General features: G+C 48.3%; 1 protein-coding gene across 6 annotated transcripts in view; it reads left to right on the top strand.

Annotated features, from left to right (window-relative positions):
• The first annotated feature begins 729 nt into the window (after window positions 1-729).
• LOC115098873 (erythropoietin-like) overlaps window positions 730-26,468 on the top strand; it is a 245,417-nt gene continuing 219,678 nt past the window's right edge. For 4 of the 6 annotated variants that reach the window (XM_029615924.1, XM_029615926.1, XM_029615925.1 and 1 more), the window contains exons 1-2: window positions 730-875; window positions 7,443-7,528. The gene's annotated coding sequence lies outside the window, so the exon portion shown is untranslated. Of the gene's footprint in view, window positions 876-7,442; window positions 7,529-9,500; window positions 9,699-26,468 lie in introns of all 6 variants that reach the window. The other 2 variants (XM_029615923.1, XM_029615922.1) reach the window with 1 other exon arrangement.

Raw genomic sequence — 26,468 nt, 5'->3', positions numbered from 1 at the left:
GAATACAGATCAGTAGATCCCTTATATCCCAATGCTTTCAAGAGGTGTGGTCTCCTTTTTTCAATTCTTTACCTGCAGAGATAACAGATAAGATTCAGTACAATGACTGAGACCTTCTCTGATAAACTGCGTCTTGCTTGATATAAAAACAGGATCAGTGAAGGATTCTCCAGATGTGAGAACTGAGTAATCATCCCTGGGGGAGAGGCAGTTTGAATGAGTGGAGTTGTAATAGTTTTGCTACCTTACAAAAATGATTGCAGATGTATGGCAATGTTTGTTAATAAGTATAATAAAAAAAAATAATAAAATGCGTTTGGTTTGTGCCAAATATTCAGTGCACTTTTCTAAAACTCCTGGTGCATTTGCATAACATTAGCTTACTGCATTGGGAGTTTTACAAAATGTTATCTGGGCATTAGAAATATGTACTGACATCCAGCGCAGGGTTTCTTTAATGGCCAGATTGCTGCACTGGCCTGTCAGTGTGTCACTTGCAGACACGGTATCTCCTGTAAGTATAATACAGTCAGGGACCCTGGTAAGTGTATGACACAAACAGCACATTAGTTGCAGGTGTCATGCACACAGACACAGTAACTTCCAGCGTGTGACACACAGATACCAACCCTAGCAGTTGTGCAATAGGCATAGAAAGAAACGCACAAAGAAGGCCCCCTGCTGGTGTGTGCCTTGCCCGCACTCCCTTGCAGTTATGGACGTAGCAGCTAGAGGAGCTCTTATCTCTCTGGGAGGGAAGTTGGCAAAGAGCAACAGTTTAGCAGATCTCAGTTACGTCCTGGGAAGGGAAACACAGGAAACAGAACAAATCCTTGAAGAATCCAAGAAAAAGAGAGAAGGAGAAACAGCGGCAGGTAAGTGCCAACTCTCGTTAGCTTTCTATTGCACTCAGGTTGTGTAAGAGAAACACCGAGCAGCTCTGCCAGCACCTGGAGCTGCCTGGAAATAGAGCTTTTATTCTGAAAGCTCTCCGCAGTTATATTGTATGCCAAGGACTAGAGTTACAGCGTGTAGTAATGCTGCCATCTACAAACAAGACAGACACATTTGTAGGGCTTTGAAAACCATCTCAGCGCCGGAGAATTAAGAGAGAAAAGTGCAAGCTTCAAGCCTGGGCTGCAGACACCATCCTCTGCCTCTCTCTCTTCACCCCTGCTCTGTGACTTACCTTACTTACTGCATCCTCTGCACCTGCCCTACCCACTCAGTGTGTGACTGCCTTACCTACTGCACTCTCTCACCTCCACCCCCCATTTCCTGTCTGTGACTGCCTTACCTACTGCACCCTCTCACTTCCACCCCCCATTTCCTGTCTGTGACTGCCTTACCTACTGCACCCTCTCACCTCCACCCCCCCCCCATCTGTGACTGCCTTACCTACTGCACCCTCTCACCTCCACCCCCCCCCCCATCTGTGACTGCCTTACCTACTGCACTCTCTCACCTCCACCCCCCATTTCCTGTCTGTGACTGCCTTACCTACAGCACCCTCTCACCTCCACCCCCCCCCCCCCCGATCTGTGACTGCCTTACCTACTGTACTCTCTCACCTCCACCCCCTCCCCCGAACTGTGACTGCCTTACCTACTGCACTCTCTCACCTCCACCCCCCCCCCCCCGATCTGTGACTGCCTTACCTACTGCACTCTCTCACCTCCACCCCCTCCCCCGATCTGTGACTGCCTTACCTACTGCACCCTCTCACCTCCACCACCTCCCCCGACCTGTGACTGCCTTACCTACTGCACCCTCTCACCTCCACCCCCCATTTCCTGCCTGTGACTGCCTTACCTACTGCTCCCTCTCACCTCCACCACCTCCCCCGATCTGTGACTGCCTTACCTACTGCACCCTCTCACCTCCACCCCCCCCCCGATCTGTGACTGCCTTACCTACTGCACCCTCTCACCTCCACCACCTCCCCCGATCTGTGACTGCCTTACCTACTGCACTCTCTCACCTCCACCCCCCATTTCCTGTCTGTGACTGCCTTACCTACTGCACCCTCTCACCTCCACCCCCCCCCCCCCCGATCTGTGACTGCCTTACCTACTGCTCCCTCTCACCTCCACCCCCCTCCCCCGATCTGTGACTGCCTTACCTACTGCTCCCTCTCACCTCCACCCCCTCCCCCGATCTGTGACTGCCTTACCTCCTGCACTCTCTCACCTCCACACCCCCCCCCCCCGATCTGTGACTGCCTTACCTACTGTACCCTCTCACCTCCACCCCCCCCCGATCTGTGACTGCCTTACCTACTGTACTCTCTCACCTCCACCCCCTCCCCCGAACTGTGACTGCCTTACCTACTGCACTCTCTCACCTCCACCCCCCCCCCCGATCTGTGACTGCCTTACCTACTGCACTCTCTCACCTCCACCCCCCCCCCCCCGATCTGTGACTGCCTTACTTCCTGCACTCTCTCACCTCCACCACCCCCCCGATCTGTGACTGCCTTACCTACTGTACCCTCTCACCTCCCCCCCCCGATCTGTGACTGCCTTACCTACTGTACTCTCTCACCTCCACCCCCTCCCCCGAACTGTGACTGCCTTACCTACTGCACTCTCTCACCTCCACCCCCCGATCTGTGACTGCCTTACCTACTGCACTCTCTCACCTCCACCCCCCCCCCCCCCGATCTGTGACTGCCTTACCTACTGCACTCTCTCACCTCCACCCCCGCCCCCGATCTGTGACTGCCTTACCTACTGCACCCTCTCACCTCCACCCCCCCCATCTGTGACTGCCTTACCTACTGCACCCTCTCACCTCCACCCCCCCATCTGTGACTACCTTACCTACTGCACTCTCTCACCTCCACCCCCTTCCCCGATCTGTGACTGCCTTACCTACTGCACCCTCTCACCTCCACCACCTCCCCCGACCTGTGACTGCCTTACCTACTGCACCCTCTCACCTCCACCCCCCATTTCCTGTCTGTGACTGCCTTACCTACTGCTCCCTCTCACCTCCACCCCCCCCCATCTGTGACTGCCTTATCTCCTGCACCCTCTCACCTCCACCACCCCCCCCCCCGATCTGTGACTGCCTTACCTACTGCACCCTCTCACCTCCACCCCCCATTTCCTGACTGTGACTGCCTTACCTACTGCTCCCTCTCACCTCCACCACCTCCCCCGAGCTGTTATGCCTTACCTACTGTACCCTCTCATCTCCACCCCCCCCCCCGATCTGTGACTGCCTTATCTCCTGCACCCTCTCACCTCCACCCCCCCCCCGATCTGTGACTGCCTTACCTACTGCACCCTCTCACCTCCACCACCCCCCGATCTGTGACTGCCTTACCTACTGCACCCTCTCACCTCCACCACCTCCCCCCGATCTGTGACTGCCTTACCTACTGTACCCTCTCACCTCCACCACCCCCCCCGATCTGTGACTGCCTTACCTACTGCACCCTCTCACCTCCACCCCCCCCCCATCTGTGACTACCTTACCTACTGCACTCTCTCACCTCCACCCCCTCCCCCGATCTGTGACTGCCTTACCTACTGCACCCTCTCACCTCCACCACCTCCCCCGACCTGTGACTGCCTTACCTACTGCACCCTCTCACCTCCACCCCCCATTTCCTGTCTGTGACTGCCTTACCTACTGCTCCCTCTCACCTCCACCCCCCCCCCATCTGTGACTGCCTTATCTCCTGCACCCTCTCACCTCCACCACCCACCCCCCCCCCGATCTGTGACTGCCTTACCTACTGCACCCTCTCACCTCCACCCCCCATTTCCTGACTGTGACTGCCTTACCTACTGCTCCCTCTCACCTCCACCACCTCCCCCGACCTGTTATGCCTTACCTACTGTACCCTCTCATCTCCACCCCACCCCCTGATCTGTGACTGCCTTATCTCCTGCACCCTCTCACCTCCACCCCCCCCCGATCTGTGACTGCCTTACCTACTGCACCCCTCTCACCTCCACCACCCCCCCGATCTGTGACTGCCTTACCTACTGCACCCTCTCACCTCCACCCCCCCCCATCTGTGACTGCCTTATCTCCTGCACCCTCTCACCTCCACCCCCCCCCCCGATCTGTGACTGCTTTACCTACTGCACCCTCTCACCTCCACCCGCCTTACCTACTGCACCCTCTCACCTCCACCCCCCATTTCCTGACTGTGACTGCCTTACCTACTGCACCCTCTCACCTCCATCCCCCCCCCGATCTGTGACTGCCTTACCTACTGCACCCTCTCACCTCCACCCCCCCCCCCGATCTGTGACTGCCTTACCTACTGCACCCTCTCACCTCCACCCCCCCCCCCGATCTGTGACTGCCTTACCTACTGCACTCTCTCACCTCCACCCCCCCCCCCGATCTGTGACTGCCTTACCTACTGCACTCTCTCACCTCCACCCCCGCCCCCGATCTGTGACTGCCTTACCTACTGCGCCCTCTCACCTCCACCCCCCCATCTGTGACTGCCTTATCTCCTGCACCCTCTCACCTCCACCCCCCCTCCCCCGATCTGTGAGTGCCTTACCTACTGCACCCTCTCACCTCCACCCCCTCCCGATCTGTGACTGCCTTACCTACTGCACCCTCTCACCTCCACCCCCCCCCCCGATCTGTGACTGCCTTACCTACTGCACCCTCTCACCTCCACCCCCCATTTCCTGACTGTGACTGCCTTACCTACTGCTCCCTCTCACCTCCACCCCCCCCCGATCTGTGACTGCCTTACCTACTGCACCCTCTCACCTCCACCCCCCCCCCCCGATCTGTGACTGCCTTATCTACTGCACCCTCTCACCTCCACCCCCCATTTCCTGACTGTGACTGCCTTACCTACTGCACCCTCTCACCTCCATCCCCCATTTCCTGACTGTGACTGCCTTACCTACTGCTCCCTCTCACCTCCACCCCCCCCCTCCCGATCTGTGACTGCCTTACCTACTGCACCCTCTCACCTCCACCCCCCCCCCCCGATCTGTGACTGCCTTACCTACTGCACTCTCTCACCTCCACCACCTCCCCCGATCTGTGACTGCCTTACCTACTGCACCCTCTCACCTCCACCCCCCATTTCCTGACTGTGACTGCCTTATTAGCTGCTTTCTCTCATTTCTACCCCCCCAATCCGAAAATGCCTTATTTGCTGCCTCCTCTCAACCCCTCTAGGTTTGCAACTGCTGCTTCCTCTGCCCTTTACCTCAGTTTGTGACTCTCTTACCTGCTGCTTCCTCTGCCCCTTCCTTCAGTCTGTGACTCTCTTACCTGCTGCTTCCTCTGCCCTTTACTTCAGTCTGTGACTCTCTTACCTGCTGCTTCCTCTGCCCCTTACTTCAGTCTGTGACTTACCTGCTGCTTCCTCTGCCCTTTACCTCAGTCTGTGACTTACCTGCTGCTTCCTCTGCCCCTTACTTCAGTCTGTGACTTACCTGCTGCTTCCTCTGCCCTTTACCTCAGTCTGTGACTCTCTTACCTGCTGCTTCCTCTCCCCTTTACTTCAGTCTGTGACTTACCTGCTGCTTCCTCTGCCCTTTACCTCAGTCTGTGACTCTCTTACCTGCTGCTTCCTCTGCCCCTTACTTCAGTCTGTGACTCTCTTACCTGCTGCTTCCTCTGCCCTTTACTTCAGTCTGTGACTCTCTTACCTGCTGCTTCCTCTGCCTTTTACTTCAGTCTGTGACTTACCTGCTGCTTCCTCTGCCCCTTACTTCAGTCTGTGACTCTCTTACCTGCTGCTTCCTCTCCCCCCAGTCTCAGTCTTTGTGTCATGAATGTGAGCCCTTGGGCTATGGTGTGGTTGACCCAGCCTGGTAGGCGAATCCACTAGGCCCACGCCCACAGCAGGTGGACTTGCTCTTACAGAGACTGGGACTGGAACTTCATCTCTATCATCTCCACAGGTTGAGCCCTTGTATTCCAGGAGCCGGCAGTGCCTACGTAGGAGTCCTGTAAGAAGTGGTCAGACACAGTCGAGTATTGAGCTGAAGTCAGGACAGGCAGCCAGACAGCGGTGTCAAGGTGCAGGCAAAGGTCAGGGCAGATGGAGAACAGGCAGTGTCGAGGTCCAAGCTGAGGTGAGGGCAGGCAGCAATCCAGAAGAGTAGTCAAAATCCATGGTCAGGGTCAGAACCAGAAGTCAGGCACAGATGGACACAGGCAAGAGACTGGGGGCCAGGACAGGGCAGGAACACACAGGGCAAAGCGTGAGAGGGAAGGCTATGAATCAGGCAAGACAAGGCAAGCACAGAGTCAACGATAGCAACACGTTCTGCAAGAGCAGGAGGACCAGTGCTGAGACAAGGCTTGAAGCACTGCTGGGATTTAAATACCCCGCCACATGGCCTCATCTTTGAACACTGGTGGTTCAGTTTCCTGCTAAGAACATAAGAACATAAGATTTGCCATACTGGGTCAGACCAAAGGCCCATCAAGCCCAGTATCCTGTTTCCAACAGTGACCAAGCCAGGTCACAAGTACCTGGCATGATCCCAAAGGGTAAATATATTCCAAGCTGCTTATCCCAATAATAAGCAGTGGATTACTGCAACTCTACCTCAATAGTGGTTAATGGACTTTTCCTCCAAGAACTTGTTCAACTTTTTTTTTTAATGCATCTACACTAATAGCTTTCATCACATCCTCTGGCAACAAATTCCGGAGCTTAATATGTTGAGTAAAATATTTTCTCTTATTAGTTTTAAATGTATAATCTAGTAATTTCATTGTATGTTCCCTGGTCTTTGTAAATAAACAACTGATTAATGTTTACTCATTCCATTCCACTCTTTATAGACCTAGATCATCATATCCCTCCTCAGACATCTCTTCTCCAAGCTGAAAAGTCCTAACCTCTTTAGTCTTTCCTCATAGGGGAATTGTTCTGTCCCCTTTATCATCTTGGTCACCCTTCTCTGTACCTTTTCTAATTCTGCTATATCTTTCTTGAGATGTGGTGACCAGAACTGCACACAATCCTCGAGGTGAGATCACACCATGGAGGGATACAGAGGCATTAGGATATTCTCTGTTTATTCTCCATTCCTTTCCTAATAATCCCTAGCATTCTATTTGTTTTCTTGGCTGCTGCTGCTGCACACTGAGCAGAAGATTTTGGCATATTTTCAACAATCCATTTCCTGAATGGTGACTCCTAATGTGCAGCCTTGTATTATGTAATTTGGGTTACTCTTCCCTGCACTTGTCCACATTAAATTTAATGTGCTATTTTCATGCCCAGTCTCCCAGTTTTGCAATGCCTTCATAACTTTGAATAATTGTGTGTCATCAGCAAATCTGATCACTTCATTTCTTGTTCCCATTTCCAGGTCATTTATAATATATTAAAAATCAGTGGTCCCAGAAGAGCTCCATGGGGCACTTCTCTAGTCACCTTTTTACATTGGGAAAATTTACCATTTAGCCCCAATCTCTGTTTTCTACAGGGCTTTCAAGAGTTGGCACGTCGCATGTGTGCATAGGAAGACCTGAGGGCATAGTGGCATCTTGGCTGTGTTGGCGGCATTTGGGGGTAAGTGCGGCCAGTTGTGAGACTTCCCATGGCCAGCCAAATGTTACAATAACCCTTTCCTAAGCCTCTCCCCAATGTCCTAGGCATAGGCTTCTGAAGGAAGAGGCAATGGAACTCTTGGGTGAGACGGGGAGCTTGGATTTTCAAAGCAGGTATCCAAGAATTTTCTTCGGGGCCAAACCGCTTCCAGGAGATGAGGTAGTGGAGCTTGTTCAGATACGTTTGGAGTCAAGGATATTTTGCACTTCATACTCTGTGTCCTCCACAGTGCTTAATTTGAGAAGGCCATGATAAGACCATGGGTATAAGCAAAGATACGTGGAAGATGCTGTGGATCCTGAGTGTTGGTGGTAATTTCAATTGATAGGCAAAATGCCCCATCTGGTGAGTGAATGGAAATGGACTGATGAAACGAGGTGAGAACTTTTTGGAAAGAGTCTTAAGGCAAAGATTGCAGGTATTTAGCCTCACCTAAAGTCTCCATGCTTTAGGTGAGGTCCTGGCTGGCATTTTTTGTCAAACTGCCTCTTGTACCTTTCAGTGGCTGAGGTAAGAAGTTGCAGGGCCCAAGGTCTTGACCCAATTCATCTGCTGTGGGATATGGGACTGTCACTTGTGCTATGACTGGGCAGTGGTAAAGCAAGAAGTGGACCCTTGGGCCGGCCTGCAGGTACTACACAGAGCAGGCCGGGAGGCGGAGTCAGTGCTTGGCAAGGATACCCGGAGCCTGGAATCCCCCCCGGGAGGGGCCCGTAGGGACCCAGGCCCTGGGGACTAGAGCAGTTCAAGATAGTCCAGAGAGGGTACGTCCGAGGGTGGTCTGGAGAGAGGTCAGAAAGTTCAGAGATGGCTGCCGGTGGAGAGGCAGAGGGCTGGCTGGCAGGCAGGTCACAGAAGAAGACTGGGTCTGAACCGGCAGCGGGTAGGAGGCTAGGCCGCGAAGCAGACCAGAGCCACAGCAGGCGGCGCATTAGCAGAGAAGGCCGCGAGGCAACCCGGGATCAGGGGTGGCGGCAGGCTGGCACAGGAGTCCGTAGCAAACCGGGGTCAAGGCAGGCGACTGGCTAGCAGAGAAGTCCGTTAGGCAACCGGGATCAAGGCAGGCTGCAGGCTGGCGAGAAGTCAGTTAGGCAAACCGGGGTCAAGGCAGGCAGCAGGCTAGCGAGAAGTCCGTTAGGCGAACCGGGATCAAGGCAGGCAGCAGGCTAGCGAGAAGTCCGTTAGGTGAACCGGGATCAAGGCAGGCGGCAGGCTGGCGAGAAGTCCGTTAGGCAAACCGGGATCAAGGCAGGCGGCAGGCTGGCGAGAAGTCCGTTAAGCAAACCGGGATCAAGGCAGGCGGCAGGCTGGCGAGAAGTCCGTTAGGCAAACCGGGATCAGGAACCAGGAGACAACGAGAGTCAGCAAGCAAGGACAGGAACAGGAAGCAACTAGTCAGCAGGAAACCTTGTTGCAAGGCATCTAGTGGGAGACTGGACGCCAATTAAATCTGGAGCAGGGCGTGACGTCAGCAGGGGAGGCGGAGCCAAGCTTCCGGGTGCTGTGCACTTAAGAGAACCCTCCTCGTGCGCGCGGCCAGGCAAGGGTAGGCCTGTAATGGCGTCTTCCTTGTGGGAACTCCTCGGGCGGAGGCCCTGTCAAGCCTGGATTCAAGCGGATTCTTGAAAGAGCTGACAAGACGGTAAGCGGGCCTGACCCCGAACATGAGAGGGGCGGTCGGGACCGCAACAACTTGTATAGGAAGGAGAATCTGTGGGTGCCTGCCATATAAAATCTGGAAAAGGGATGACCCTGTGGAGTCTCCTGTGTGATTATTATGGCAAAGCTCTGCCCAAGGAAGGAGAGGTATCCAATCATCGTAATATTCATTCATGTAGGCCCATAGGATTTGATTGGTTCTTTCTGTCTGCCCATTGTTTTGTGGATGGTATGCTGAAGAGAAAAATAAGGAAATTTCAAATTTCTTGCACAGGCTTCTCCAGAATCTTGCTGTGAACTGCACTCCATGGTCAGAGAATATGTGTTTGGGTAAGCCATGGAGATGGAAGAGATACTGGAAAAAGAGATGAGCCAGTTTTGGAGCCGAAGGGAGCACAAAGATAAAGTTTGCCATTTTTGAGAACCAGTCCTCCATGACACAGATGATAGTGCAGCCATTAGAAAATGGAAGGTATGTGACAAAGTCCATGGCCACATGAGTCCATGGCCTCTCGGGGACTGGCAGTGGCTGTAACAGCCCCCAAGGGTGAGCATGGGAGGTCTTGTTAGCCTCTTGTTGGGCAGGATTCCACATAGTGTCACACATTATACCTTATGCGAGGCCACCAATAATGGTGAAGGGGTAGTTCTGTAGTCTTGGCCACCCCAGAGTGACCTGCCAGGTGGGAGTCATGCCACTTAAGTACTTTTTCCCAAAGGTGCTTGGGTACCACCATTTTCTCCGGTGGTACTGGAATCATGGCTGCTACCAAAATTTTTGCAGGATTGATAATGTGGCGAGAGCATTCTGTCAGATTTTCTATTTCAGAAGACCAAGATAAGATAAGGCATTGGCCCACTGGTTTTTCTCCGGTATCAGAGCTAAAAAATGAAACGATTAAAAAATAACAAACATTGGGCCTAACACAGATTCAATCACTGGGCTTGCTGAAGGTACTGCAGGTTTTTGTGGTTGGTAAAAATCATGAGCGGGTATCTAGCTCCCTCTAATAAGTGGTGCCACTTCTCCAAGGCCAGTTTTACAACCAGGAGTTCTCTGTCTCCGATGGTATAATTCCTTTCCGAGGGTGTAAACGTCTTGGAAAAGAAGAATCAATGCATGAGAGTTCCTTTATCATTATGCTCTGCAAGGACAGCCCCCAAACACAGTAAAAGGTTTTGATGGATCTGGATGCTGGAGGCAAGAATTCTTGAGAAATGCCTTTTTGAGGTGATGAAAGGCTTGGACAGCCTCTTCAGACCAATTCCTGGTGTCTGTGCCTTTTTTCATAAGGTCAGTGAGAAGAGCTGCCAATGCAGAATACCCATGTATGAACTGCCTGTAGTGGTTGGTGAAGCCTAAGAATCTTTGCAGGGCCTTGAGTCCTACTGGCTGAGGCCAATCTTGAATGGCTTTTACTTTTTCTGGGTCCATATATAAGCCGTGGTGGGAGATAATATAGCCCAGGAAGGGGAGCTACCCTTGCTCAAAAGTACATTTCTCGAGTTTGGCATACAGATGGTTCTCTCGGACCTTTTGAAGCAGTTGTTCGACATGTTCATGGTGATACATCAAGGAATGTGAAAAAATGAGAATGTTGTTTAAGTATACTAGGATGTGAGAGAAAATGAGATCTCTGAAGATTTCATTGACCATGTGTTGGAAGACGGCAGAGGCATCACAGTTGTCAAATGGCTTTACAAGATATTCCAAAAGCACAATTGGAGTAAAGAACCACACTCAATATAGTATCATTTATTTATTTATTTATTTATTTATGGATTTATATACCGGGAGTTCCTGTATACAATACATATCACTCCGGTTCACAGTTAAACGGTAATAACTACTGTCGTGTGGCAGTTTACATGGAACAAATTTTTTCATTGGAACAAATCATTGGAACAAATCAGAACTTGATATGAGAAGAATAAAGTCAAAAGAAGTGTGGAGAAAGTAAGGGTTGTTCAACACTTTAAAGATTTCTCTGTTCAATTTATTAGATAAGCAGCTTCTTGTGTACAAAAGATCCAAATATATATTTTTTTAATTTTATTTTTATTAAGGTTTTCCAAATTTATAAAATTACAATCAAGAAGGCAGCCAGAAATTCTGGAATATAAGATTAAAAATGGTAAACCAACGTTGGATTAAGTACATACACAGATCTATGTTAATGTAAAGAAAACGCAAGCGAAGGCTGTTGCCACACATTTATGTATGTCAATGAGCAGACACATACATCATGAAACCCTAATTAACAAGAAAGAGAAATGGAAAAACCTTGGATTTTTTTTTATTTTTATATATCCTGACTTATGGACTCTTATATAACTGTACTTGTTGACTTTAGAACTCCTTTCCCCACCCCACCCCCAAATTAAGTGAGGCTCAGGGTTGTAAATAGGGGCCTGACAGAGTAACGTTGGCTCTCTCTTTGATTATATTGGGCCATAATCTAACTAGATAATCATCTATACAATGGGGTGGCGTATTTCTTGATGGGGCTGCATGCTTCTAAGCTGAGGACGTGGGTCCGGTAGATGGAGAAATATGATCCAGGAACCTTCCCCAAACACCCAACCACTTATTATAGCTCTTATTTGATTTTTCCTTAGCAGCTAAATATTCGAATGCAAGGAGTTTGATCATCTGCTGAAGCCATTGTAAATGTTGTGGGATGCTGGAGCCTATCTAATGCAGAAGTATAATTTTTTTCCCCCAACGAGTCCTGCTTTTGTAATGAAAAGACTGTGAGCTGGCGAAAGTGCGGTAGCCTGTGAGGAAAAAGTACCAAAATGCCAGAGGGTTGGGTCCTTAGGGAGTGTGGTTTGAAGTACTTCATTGCATGTTTGTCTAATCTGCAACCAAAATGAGTGAAGAATGGAGCAAGACCAAAAAGCATGATAATAGTCCCTAGGCCTATCTGGCATTTAGGACAAATAGGGGAAGGAGTTAGCTTAGCTGCAAAAGCTTTGTTCGGTGATTGGTAGAAAAGCCATAGAAACTTGAGCTGCGTTTCTCTAAGGGCAATGTTGCTAGTGACATGGGGAATAGTAGTTAAACAATGTGAAAAGGTAGAAAAAGATAGCCCAGAAAGGTCTCTGAGGTCCCACTTATCATACAGAGGTTGCAAACAGTCTTTGTATCTGATTCCAATTATGTACTTCATAAAGGAAGCTATGAATGGCTGATTGTTCCCCTTGTTAAAGAACATATTTTCAAGAGTGAAAAGCACTGAGATTTTGGGAGGGGAATTCTAGAGAGTTGACAAAATGTCTAATTTGTAGGCAAGCATAGAAGTCGGAATGAGGGAAGGAGAATTGATCCTGTAATTCTTGGATACAATAAAATTGTTCCAGTATTGGAAGAAAGTAATTGGAAAATGAAAATAAGCCCACAAGACCTCCATCTATGGAAGGGACTATGTTGCATCCCAGAGCAAAATAGTGGATTGTCAGCAATAGGTAACAAGGGCGTTATAGAGTTTGATGTTTGAAAAATAGAACAGAGGGCTGCCCAAGCTTTAGAGCAGGAATCTACTAGCATTTGTATTGAAATTGAAGGGTTGATGATTCTGTTTTTGTCAATTTGCAACAGATGATTGAGAGAAGGGATCCCATACCAGCTTAATAGTAATTGTCGAGGGGTATAATGAGAGGTCCCTAAAATTCAATCACTGATTATTCTTGACATGCACGCTATGTTATATTGCTTTAAGCTAGGACAGCCAAAGCCCCCTTTTGTTACTGGTATGACAAGCGGGCCTTTTGTTACTGGAGAGACAAGCCGCCTTTTTCCCATTCCATAAAAAATGTCTAAGCAATTTTTCAAATTCTTTATGATCTTTGGTAACTTTCTTTGCTATGCGATGTGTTCTTGTGTGCGGATCCAGCGAGAGCATAGATGACCTATTTGTGGGGGAAATTATATGGTGGGTGGCGGCCTCAGCTGGGAGGGCCTCCGCCCAAACATTGCTTTTTACTCAGCAGTTTCATCTCTTAATTATTTTTCTACCTTAATATTTCCACCCGAGTAATTTCCTGGAATGTGTGCGGGATTAACTCGCCGATTAAACGATCTAAGATATTTTCCATACTGAAAAGGAAGTCCGCTGATTTGGCTTTCTTACAGGATATCCATCTCACTGATGTTGAGTATGGAAAGCTTTGTCGGACATGGGTGGGGGAGTACATTACGCCTCGGCCTCATCTAAATCTGCGGGGGTGGCTATTTTGATCAGCAAGCAATTACCTATAAAGATTTGCCAAGAAATTAAGGATCCCCATGGCCGGTTACTCATTCTAATCGCGGAATTATACAATACGGTTGTTGTGCTCTCTATCATATCTCAGACACAATCCCCTCAAAAGCTCTCCTCTCTATCCCCTCCACCATTGCAAAACCCATAGCTGACTTAATTAATTGCTCTCTCACATCTGGAAAGTCCCAGATCCATTTAAATTTGCTGTCGTTAAGTCACTCCTTAAAAAATCCACCCTCGACCCAACAGACCCTGCAAACTACTGGCCTATCTCCAACCTGCCCTTCATTTCCAAAATCCTTGAAAAGGTAGTTAACATTCAGCTCACTGTCTTCTTAGAAGACCATAGTATCCTACACCCATCACAATATGGTTTCCGTAAAGCTTGTAATACTGAAAATCTCTTACTAGCAATTACTGACACCATCCTCAAAGGCATGGACCATGGAAAATCGTATTTACTTGCCCTCCTAGACATCTCGGCAGCCTTTGATACTGTCAACCACCAAATCCTAATTTCCCGTTTAGTAGAGATAGGTATCTCTGACACAGCCCTATCATGGTTTTCCTCCTATCTCAACCATAGAGAGTACTTAGTAAAAATTGACAAGTATGAATCCTCACACATTCCCCTCACACAAGGTGTCCCCCAAGGATCCTCCCTATCCTCCACCCTCTTCAATATTTATCTTTTGCCACTCTGCCACCTCCTCTCTGACCTAGACCTTAAGTTCTTCTTATATGCAAATGATGTGCAAATCCTCATCCCTATTCAAAAATCCCTCAATGAATCCAAGCAATTCTGGGAATCATGCCTTGCCTCTATCAACTCCCTACTATCTGACCTCCACCTTGCGCTAAATGCAGCGAAAACGGAAATCCTCATCATCTCCAATCAACCGGACCGTATACCTCACTTTACCTCTCATAACACAGCCCTAGCCTACACCCCACTGCACTCTGTAAGAGATTTAGGTGTCTCCCTAGATCAACACCTAAACTTCAAACCCCACATCAAGTCTCTTCTAAAAGGGGGCTTCTACAAACTACACATCCTTAAAAAACTCAAACCCCTTCAGGCTCAGGATTTCCATATAGTACTTCAGACAACTATCCTATCTAAACTGGACTACTGCAACTCCCTTCTCCTGGGCCTCCCTTTCTCTACCATTAAACCCCTCCAAATCCTGCAGAATGCCATGGCCAGGATCATAACCAACACCTGTAAAAGAGACCACATCACCCCCATTTTAAAAGACCTACACTGGCTCCCCATTCCCTTCCGCATTCAATACAAAACCCTTACCATCCTACACAACACGCTATACAAACACAATCTCTCCTGGCTCGAGGAAATGCCACGATTCCGCTCCTCTAATCACCCCACCAGAACCTCTCTTGTGGGCGCCCTCCACACCCCATCCCTCAAAACTGCACACCTTGCCCTCACTAGAGAAAGAGCCTTCTCTATTGCTGGCCCCTTCCTCTGGAATTCCCTACCTACCGATCTCTGTCTAGAGCAATCCTTACACCACTTCAAAAAAGGAATCAAGACATGGTTCTTCAAGCAGGCCTACCCCGATGCAAACCAAACCTAGCCTGATCCCAGCTCCGAGCCGTCTTGCATGCCCTCTAGCCTTCCACCTCTCCCATACCCCCCCAGTGTAGCCCTACCCCCCCACTCCCCCCCAGAACTCGTCATTGTATTATGTATATTTGTATATGGTTACTCCAGTTAGAACAAGTACACTTCCTATGATGTGTTTTGTCACTTAATAGGGTTATTCTCTGTCTATCTTCATAACTTCGTTCCATTTTCTCCCCTAGTCTTTACTATCTCCCTGCCCCCCTCTTCCTCCCTTTCTTGCCTGCTCCCCTCTCCCCGATCCCCGTTCATTGTAAATTTCTGTTCTTTTATAGTTGATTGTAAACCGGCGTGATGTGTCCTATGAATGTCGGTATATAAAAGTTCATAAATAAATAAATAAATGCCCCAAACATTTATAGCCCGATCTTTTTCTGAGAACTTTATCGTCATTTGCTCCCTTATTTGGCAGAGACGATAATTGTGGGGGGAGATTTCAACACCATTAGGGATTCTCAGTTAGCTGCCTCTGGTAGCAGATGGTTGGAACCTGGCATGGGTAAAGGCTCATCCTTGTTGGAGGCTGAATTGCACTTAATAGATACATGGCGCACTCTCCATCCTATGGAGAAAGATCTTACTCATCTCTCTAGGGTGCATGCGAACTTCTCTAGGCTAGATTATTTTCTCATTAGCCGTCATGCCTTCTCCCATATTCGAGACACTGGTATTGACGACATTATTGTTTCTGATCACGCCCCGGTTTGGGATGATATTCAGCTTACTGATCCCACGCCCATCTCTAAGACCTGGCGATTCCCCTGCTACTTAGCCGGAGATGCTAAAATACGGGCCTACCTAGTTGAGAAGTGGTCTGGATATGCTAAATTTACTCAGGGCCATATTGATCAACCGACCTTATTTTGGTAGGCAGCTAAGGCTGTCCTCTGGGTGGATATCATTGAGTATGTTGCTCACAGGCGGAAATCCCTGAATCAGCATATTTTGAGGCTTAGTGTTCAACTGCGTCAGGCACGTAATATAATGGTGCTCTCGAATCCGGGGAAGGCTCAGGAGGAATATTTGTCAATACAGCATGCCCTCTATTCCTTGATACACCAGCGGGAGAAAAAGAGCTTTATGTATTATCAGTTTTCAGCTGTATCAGTACAGTAACAAAGCAAGGAAGATGATGTCTCATTTGATTAGGTCTGCCCATTCCGCCCGTTTAATCCCTGCGCTGTGGTCGTCGATGGGTCAGCTGGTTACAGACACTCCCTCGATTCTGCGGCTTTTCCGAGAATTATACTCAGCGCTCTACATGACTGGGGGATGGAGTAAAGAGGCGTGTGCGAGGTTTTGCTCTCAATTTTCCCTCCTCCACTTAATGGATTCCCAAAAGGAGGAGCTAAATCATCCTATTACAGCTGTAGAAATTTAGCTAGCTATAGGACTTTCTAAAAGTTTTAAGGCCCCTGGTCCTGATGGCTATTCTGCCGAGTTCTATAAATATCTTGCCGAACAAGTGGTTGCTCCCATGGCTGCGTTGTTTTCGGAACTTATAGACACAGACTCTTTTCCTGTCAATGCGAACCTCACCCACATCTCACTCATTCCTAAGGCGGGTAAGGATCCCCTCCACCCTGAATCTTACCGCCCCATCTCTTTACTTAATTTCAACCAAAGGTTACTGGCCAAGATTATAGCAGATAGGCTGGCAGTCCTTCTTCCGTCTCTCATTGGCGACTGTCAGGTTGGCTTTGTGCGGAAGCACTATGCTCTTTCTAACATATGGTGAGTTTTGGCGGCTATGGTGATGTGCCAATAGATAAATACCCCCTACCTAGCTATCAGTTTTGACGCCGAGAAGGCGTTCGACCATGTGGAGTGGCAATATTTATTTTATGTTCTGAAGACAACGGGATTTGAGGGCTACTTTTATAATGCCGTTCAGTTCCTATACTGCGCTCCCGTAGCTCTTATCACTGCTAATCGTGTGCATTCAGAACCCTTCCCGGTGATGCGAGGCACGCGGCAAGGCTGTCCTTTGTCCCCTTTATTGTTTATTCTGCAGCTTGAACCTCTATTGCTCGCCATTCAAGCGAGTCGGGAGGTCAGAGGCATTTGTCTTCACTCAGAGATCTTCAAGCATGCGGCTTTCGCGGATGATCTGCTGGTTTTTCTTACTGACCCCTTGACCTCCCTCTTTCCTCTATTATAATTGATATGGCGGTTTGGGATTTTCTCAGGAATGCATCTAAATGAACTTAAGTCCTATGCCTTGGCTTACCCTGACTCTCTGAAGGAGCAATGGCCAGATCCTTTTCCCTTGCGGTGGGCTGATGAATCTTTCCGCTACCTGGGAGTGGTGATCCCTAGTATTCCTGGCCAGGTATATAATGTCAACTTCCCACATCTTTTGCGCTCTACCTGGCGGATCCTTCTGCTTTCCCTGGGAGGACGGGTGAACCTATTCAAAATGATGGTTCTCCCCCAGTGGCTTTACATACTGCAGAATTTGCCTCTTCAGTTTACCCGTAGGGACTCTTCTCTCTTAGAGGGTGTGTTGCGGCGCTTCTTGTGGAGGGGCGGGAAGGCTAGGATTCTCCTCTCTTGGCTGAAGGAGTGTTGGGGAGTCGGTGGCATGTGGGTTCCTGACATAGGCCTGTATAATTTGGCAAGCAATTTACATGTCATTCGAGACTGGTTACTCGGCAAATCATTCCATGTTAATATCTTAGCAGAAGGCGCGTTGATGGCCCCGATAGATCTTAAATTTGTCTTACAATCCGAGGCGAGTAGTCACCCGTCTTTCCTGGTGCAAGCTGTTCTTACCAAACTGATTAGACAGGCATGGCTGCAGTTAACCCAGCTCGCACAGATACCCCTGCATTGTTCTTTTTTTCGGCCCATAATGGGTAATGCAGATTTTTCCCCTGGCTCTCAGTCCGCACATTTTTGGATTTTGGCGTCCAAGGTCATTACTCAATTGGCACAGTTGATCACTGGGGAGGGGAAGATCCTTTCCTTTACGGAATTGCGGGATTTACATGGCTTGGGGATCCAGCATATATTCCCTTATCTCCAGATTAGACACTACCTGCAGTCCTTGCCAGTGGACTCCATGCAGCCCTCGGCCTTCCATACGTTGGACCAGGTGTTTTGCTTTGATCAAGATAGGGCCCCTTTTCTTTCTGCCTATTACAAATCTGTGCGGAAACTGGCAAGGGTGGATGTTTGTGCCGTCTTGGTGGACCGCTGGAATAAAGATGGGGATTTTACAGTCAGTCACTCTATTCTTCGAGTTTGTTTCCGACGGATAGCCAGGATCTCTACAAATATGTATTATCGGGAGTTACAATACAAATTTTTTTCTATGTCTCGGCTCAGGTTGCTTACCAATTGACCGTTGCCCCTTCTGCTGTGTATGGGTGTTGCAACTCCGCTATAGGCACCTTGTTGCATGCTTTTTGGACATGTGCTTTGGTCAAGCGGTTTTGGTGTCGGATTGTCCAATACTTGGCAGACCTATTGGATGTTTCTCTACCGGTAACCCCATTATGGTTTTTATTTGACTGTATTTCCCCTATACAGGTTAGAGATCCTGGCTTTCACTTGTTGATACAGAAGGCAAGCTTGGTGGGAAAGAGGGTAATTCTATCTGTATGGCGAAGTGATGACCCGCCCTCTTTCTGGGTTTGGAGGAACCATTTCCACTCCATGATGTCCACTTGGGACCCGTATCTTCAAGCACTTCCACACCGCGCACGGAGTTTAATTTTGAATGACTGATCGCACCATTTCATCACCCTGCTCTATTGGGGGGGTTTTTTTGTTTGCTTGCTCTCATTGATAAGGTTGGTCTGCGCATTGGAGTTGAGTTGGGGGGGAGGGGTGGAGGGAGGTGACGAGGTAGTTGGAGAGATTTGCTGTTTCGGGGATGGTATGATCTGTATAATTGCTTGGGGTTGATTTAGGATTGCTGTATCCTCAATGTTGTATGGTTTATGAGAAATGCCAATAAACATTTTCTTAACTAAAATCAGCTTTATTTATTAAAAGATAATCAATTTGGGATAGGGAAGTATGGGCTCGCAAAATATGCATGCAGTCCTACTCCTCGGGATGAAAAACTCTCCAGGGGTCTAGCGTGGTCATCTGCCACCGGCCCAAGGATCCACCCACAACTATCCCAAACAATAACACTCCTTCCCCACTAGGGGGTTCCTCTTCTCATTTAACCAGTGAAGCCCAGGCCGCATACCAGGCCCTTAACAACCAGCAAGCCCAAGACTATCAGTGCATTATCGGTGACTAAAACCCAATAATAAAAGGGGAGTTGAATTTGCAGAGGCTGTCGTGGCAGAACAGTTTGTGAATGGGTGCAGAGACAGACAGCGGTGACCCTGAAGGATGTGGTTTCCGTAGTAGAGCATTATTTGGATGCTGCAGACACAGGCCATGGGCTTACTCCAGCAGAGAAGAATTCCTGAGTAAAGGGCTTGGAGAAAGGAAGGAGAGAATCAAGGGGCAGAACCCTAAGCCACTATATCAGCCGAGAAGTGGAGAGTCTCCCTACCTCACGAGACCCCGATAATGCATTAGAGGGGCCTGAGGACAGAAGGAGTAAATATCCAGAAGCAGTGATGCCCAAAGGGTCCTGCTTCAACTGTGGAGAGAGGGGGCACTTTGTTCATGACTGATATCGAGGATGAATTTATGGACGTCAATTTGGTGGCCCCTCACTCCTGCTCGTTTGTGGACATTTCCCACTCGGGGTTTACAACCTTCATGGTTCCGGTGGAGCTAATGGTGACCCGATCCAAGCCCTAGTAAACTCGGGAAATGTAAAAACTCTCATTCGGAGGGAACTGGTCAAAAGGACAGAGATTGATTATGAACAGACAGTGATCCTCGCTTGCATACATGGAGACCAGAGACAATACCTGACCAGTCAGGTCCTATTGAAGACTCCAGAGGGACAAGCTACAGTAGAAGTGGGAGTGCTCCCCTGGATACTAAATCCTGTGATACTGGGATGAAATTATCCAGACTTTGGGACTTTTTGGGCCCAACTCATGAGGGGCCCAGATGACTTCAGCGAGGAAGAGACCTCATTTCCGGGGGTCTTTCCGTTAGAAGACCTGGACTTGTATATTAATAATCCTAAGACACCCAAGCCTCGTAGACAACGTAGGATAGAAAAGTATAATTGTTCCCAAGGTTTAGAGGCAGTCGTGGCGTTAGAGGGGGCTCCACAACCCATAGAGGTTCCCTCAGATTGGACAGGCGAGGGAAACCCCGGGAATTTTAGGCTGGCCCAACAAGAAGATGGGACACTAAAAGGGGTCCAGGAGAATATCCAGATGATAGATGGGGACTTAGTCGCTGGGGTGGGGGGTCAAAAGCCAGCCCCCCCCCCCTTTTTTTGTATTCAAGAAAAATCTAGTATACTGAGTAGCAAAGGGGAATCTGGAGGGCGAAATGGTTGAACAGCTTTTGGTCCCCCAGCAGTATCATCAGCAAGTGTTATGGCACGCCCATAGTCATCTTTTGGGGGGCCACCTAGGGGAAGAGAGAACACGAGAAAATATTCTAGCCCAGTTCTATTGGCCTGGCTTGTATCGACTGCCTTAATGGGAGCTATGTGATTTAATGTGTTAGTAATAGCCTCATTCCAAGTTGACACTGATTCATTTATATTTTGAGCATTTTCTGTTGGCATGTTAGAAGTAAAAGCCAAAATAAATTAATCAGGGGACACTTGTTTTCTTTTATGTACTATCTTTGGGAGATTTTTTGCTGGATATGAGCTATTTAATACGAGCAAAAGAAATTAAAAGATGATCTGACCATAGGATAGGTTGGATCTCAAACTTTGAAGTAGGAATAGTAACAGAGTGTGGGTTGTAGAAAATTAAGTCTAGCGAGTGACCACGGGAGTGGGTGGGATCTTTAATGAACTGATTCCATCCTAAACCAGACATGGCATCTAAAAAAGAAACTGCTGTAGAAGAAGATGGCTGTGTATTTATATGCAAATTGAAGTCACCAATAATAATAGATTGAACAAAGTTTAATGATAGTGTAGAAATAATCTCTAGAAAAGTAGATAGATTCGTTTGAAGGACAATAGACTAGAATGATATTCAGTGATTGTATAGAAATAACTAGAATTTTGAACAGAGAATTGGATTTGGATAATAATAGTTTTTTAACCGGGGAGAGGGATGATTTTATTATTGCTAACAAACCTCCCCCTCTACGATTAGGACTGAGTTCAGAGATAGCAATGTATTCATTTGGACATATGTTGTTAATGGTGACAGCATCTGAATCAGTAAGCCAAGATTCTGTTATTAGTAAACAGTCAGGTTTTTTTGAGTTAATCAAAAATCATATATAATCATATAATGCACAAAACCATCAACAATGAAAAGATAGACTGGCTAAAGGACACCCTCCATCCATACAACTCGCAAAGAAACCTCCGATCCAAAAACACTGGGCTACTAACTATTCCTTCCACCAAACAGGCACACCTCACCACAACTAGAGAACGCGCCATCTCAACAGCCGGCCCCTCACTGTGGAACAAACTACCCACAGAACTCAGAACTGAACCCTCAACCCAGACTTTCAAGAAGATCCTAAAAACATGGCTATTCCAGAAAGCCTTCCAGCCAGCAAGTTAACTTCATCCCCTAAGATATATGATCTCTCTCAACCCCACCCCACATTCCTGGTTAAACACACTCCTCACATCACCCCCCCCCATAGTACCCCCACGCTAAACCCCACACAGTTACTCCCCCCACCCACCCCCTCTTCCTCCCCTCTTCCTCCCCTATCACAGCCACCTAGTCCTATTTTCAAGTGACTAAACTGCCATCTACATATTAACAGCCCCATCAAGAAGAAAATGGCACCGCCACATCACATTTTCATGCTTTCTATACGTCTCAAACTAAAGTTCCAAATGGTTTAATTAAGTTACTTTGTTTTCTCTGTTTATCAAACTAGAGTTCCAAATTGTTAAATAATTTTATGTTTCGATGTAAAAATAATAAGACACCGTTGTCATATTCTGCAATGAGTTACTCTGTAAACCGATGTGATATTCCATATCGAATGTCGGTATAGAAAAACAAATAAATAAATAAATAGGTGTCTTTTTCCTGGCTGATTGTGCATTACATTAGAGTAGAGAAATGGAAGACAAAGTAATAGCAGCAGCTGTTAGAACAGGCACAATAGTAATCAGTGATTTGCTACAGATCGATTTAGAGGCATAGTGGATCTTCCTTTCTCTTTGATTGTAAGTAGTTCTATGCTTTTTCCATTACCCGAAATGGTTGGGATCTCCATATTGAAAATTTTGAGAAAAAGAACTCAGCAAACGAAGGGGCAAAGAAAGGGGCGTGCCCCTTTGTCACGCTCCTTCATTGCGCAATACACCAGTGGACCTCTGGCGACGCTGCGGGTCCTTTTATCCGTCACCCCCTGATGATGTCAGCAGTTGGGGGCATGGTTGGGGCGAACCGACCTGGCTCAGTGTGCAGGAACAAATTGAAAAGTGGATTTAAAGTCCAGAGAAATAGCAGCACTAGCAGTAGAGCTCTCCAGATAGTAAGGAGAGTGGCATAGGCACAGGCTGTTAAGCCCCTCCGGCGTCGCCGCAGGTCCTTTTATCCGTTGCCCCTGATGATGTCAGCAGTTGGGGGTGTGGTCAGAGCGAACCGACCCAGCTCAAGGTGCGGGAACAAATTAAAAAGTCCACATGGCCTTGATTTCTGTGCAGTTTCCTGCCACAACTGAGGAGGCCCTGAGGGGTTTAATGGCAAGTTTAAAGAGACATGTGGTGAATGCCTACCAGCTGTACTGCTTCTGCCATTACTGGATGCTGGCTTCTGGGTCCTGCTGCCTCTGCCACTGGTGACCACAGCAGGGCAGGGGTAACGGGCAAGAGAGTGGAGGAGTAGCCTAGTGGTTAGTAGGTTACAAACCAGGGAAGCCAGGGTTCAAATTTATATTTGGATTTTCAGAAGGTGTTTGACAAAGTCCCTCATGAGAGGCTTCTAAGAAAACTAAAGTGTCATGGGATAGGAGGTGATGTCCTTTCGTGGATTACAAACTGGTTAAAAGACAGGAAACAGAGAGTAGGATTAAATGGTCAATTTTCTCAGTGGAAAAGGGTAAACAGTGGAGTGCCTCAGGGATCTGTACTTGGACCGGTGCTTTTCAATATAGATATATATATATATATATAAATGATCTGGAAAGGAATATATGATGAGTGAGGTTTTCAAATTTGCAGATGATACAAGCGGATTGTGATCCATTACAGGAGGACCTTGCAAGAATGGAAGATTGGGCATCCAAATGGCAGATGAAATTTAATGTGGACAAGTGCAAGGTGTTGCATATAGGGAAAAATAACCCTTGCTGTAGTTACACGATGTTAGGTTTCATATTAGGAACTACCACCCAGGAAAAAGATCTAGGCATCATAGTGGATAATGCTTTAAAATCGTCGGCTCAGTGTGCTGCAGCAATCAAAAAAGCAAACAGAATTTTAGGAATTATTAGGAAGGGAATGGTTAATAAAACGGAAAATGTCATAATGCCTCTTTATCACTCCATGGTGCTGCACCTTGAATACTGTGTACAATTCTGGTCGCCGCATCTCAAAAAAGATATAGCTGCGATGGAGAAGGTACAGAGAAGGGCAACCAAAATGATAAAGGGGATGGAACAGCTCCCCTATGAGGAAAGGCTGAAGAGGTTAGGGCTGTTCAGCTTGGAGAAGAGACGGCTGAGGGGGGATATGATAGAGGTCTTTAAGATCATAAGAGGTCTTGAACGAGTAGATGTGAATCGGTTATTTACACTTTCGAATAATAGAAGGACTAGGGGGCATTCCATGAAGTTAGAAAGCATTGTAATAATGTGAAAGCAATAAATAAAGAATTTAGAAAGTAACACATTTAAGACTAATCGTAGAAAATTCTTTTTCACTCAATGCACAGTAAAGCTCTGGAATTTGTTGCCAGAGGATGTGGTTAGTGCAGTTAGTGTAGCTGGGTTCAAAAAAGGTTTGGATAAGTTCTTGGAGAAGTCCATTAACGTGTTATAATTAATGAGGTTTGGGTGGACCCTTGGACACTGTGGCAGCTGACCACACCTACAGTGGGACGTCCCGTGAGGGGCCACAGGTCAGGCTCAGCTCTGGACACACAAACACAGATATTTCTTTACTTAGACATTTTGAGACGCCACCAGAGGTGGCAGTAATGAGTAGAAGATGTAGCCCGGCTGGGCTAGTATTTCCCAGGGTGCTGGAACAGCGGTTCCTCCGGTCGCAGTGCTGTAGTGGAGAGAACTGAGAGGATGAGTACAATAGAACTTTCACAGAGTCCCAAATATGGAGAAGCCCCGAGATAGGGAGAGCTGGCCCTCGAGGAGCGAGAACCAGATCCCTGGAGGCAGAGAGACTCCTTGGCAAAGTACTCACACAGCGGTTCCATGTAGGAGATGGCACTGGCGCTGGAACGGAGGAAGGCCCTCGAGGAGCGAGTACCTGGTTCCAGGGAGACAGCTCTGAGGAGTGGATGATAGTAGTACTCACTGATGGTGTCTGTATCGAATTCTTCCAAGTAGAAGAGGAGATAGATGCAGGCAGCAGGTCAGAGAACATGGGCCCTCGAGGAGCGAGTACCGGTTACCTGGCTGATAGCGAACTGAAAGAAGCAAAAGAGGCCCCCGAGGAGCGGGTACCCTGTTAGCAGAAAGAGTCCAATGGAAGTTGGAGAGGCAGAGTAGCTGGGTACGGAGAGCGAATCCCATCTGTAAGATTCCCCTTGCTAACTCAACGGCTAGCAATAAACTGTAGGCTTAAATATCCGGGCAGCATGACGTCATCACAGGGGGGATGCCCCTGCGGAACGCGCCAATGAGGAAATTAGAATGAGGGCTGGGCTGCGCGGCGCGTGCGCCCTAAGGTACCTGGAGACCATGGCGGGAGGCAGCGCCCAAGCTGGTCCGGGGACGCCGGAGAGGACGGCAGGCAGATGCCGTGGCAGCCAGGCATCTGTGAAGAGCAGGAGGAGCTGCAGAAAAGGAAAGGTAGGCAGAGTGAAGCCGTCAGGAATGACGGTCGCAACATAACGTCTATTAATCAAGGTTACTTAGGGAATAGCCACTGATATTAATTGCATCAGTAGCATGGGATCTTCTTGGTGTTTGGGTACTTGCCAGGTTCTTATGGCCTGGATTGGCCACTGTTGGAAACAGGATGCTGGGCTTGATGGACCCTTGGTCTGACCTAGCATGGCATGTTCTTATGTTCTTAAATCCCACTTCACCCTCCATTGCCTCAGATTATAAACCCTCTGGGGATAGGGACACCTGCATTATTTGAATGTAATCTGCTTTGAAGGACCTGAAAAGGAAGAATATAAATTAGTAAAATAATAGAATGAGTGGGTGGATGTGGAAACAAAGGAAAGCAGAGTGAGGGTAGAGGAAAGGCAAGAGAATATGGGAGGGAGGACAATTGAATAAGGGGATGGGAGGGGATCAGAAGGGCTAAGAGTGGGGGAAGTCTGTGAGTGAGGTGATGGGAAAAGGCAGGGAAAGAGTGAATGAAGGGAGGGGAATGGACAGAAGAAATGTGGTGCAGGGAAGGAGAGAGGAGAGAACGCAGTGCTGCTCCCTTACTTTTCCCCTGAGGAGGAAGGCTGATAGATGCCAGTCTGCCCTCACCCCCAAAGCAGAGGGTAGCCAGCTGAATCCAGTTCAGAGAGGAGGCTTGTACCTTACTGGCCACAGGAGGGAAAGGTGCAGAGATGCTAATTTTCTGGAAAGGGGAAATTAGTGACCATCGGCAGGAGGAGAGCTTGAGGATCACTAGGAAGGTGATGAAGCTTGGGTGCTCTAGGACTACTCAAGGGAGATGAGGACCAATGGAGGAATTATGGCGGGGTGGGGTGGGGTGGAGTTGGAGAACCAGGATCATCAGGGCAGAGAGGAGGAGGAGGAGGAGGAGGAGGATAGCAGAGCTGCGCTATCTCCTTTTTAGCGGTTAGTGCCAGCTAATCCTGCCAGTGTGGGGGGTAGGAGTGAGGAGGATGGGTAGCTGGACCACTCTTTACCCCTTCCACTCTCCACTCTACCTTGCTCCCCCTCCCCTTCTCCCATTTCTTTTGGGGTGGTGGTAGGAAGAGGTGGGAGTGATGTAGATGGGTGTGTGTGTGTGTGCACACTCCCTACCTCACACTCTCCACATTCTCCCCCCATGTATGTGTGTGTGGGGGGGGGGGGAGAGGGGGGAGTTGATAGGGGGAAGAGGCAGTACCTCTATATGTCCAGTTCCACGACAGGAGCAAGGACA

This window comes from Rhinatrema bivittatum, chromosome 9 (assembly GCF_901001135.1).
Source record: "Rhinatrema bivittatum chromosome 9, aRhiBiv1.1, whole genome shotgun sequence".
NCBI lineage: Eukaryota > Metazoa > Chordata > Amphibia > Gymnophiona > Rhinatrematidae > Rhinatrema > Rhinatrema bivittatum.
Note: the sequence above shows the minus strand (reverse complement) of the source record. Positions and strands in the feature narration are given on the sequence as shown.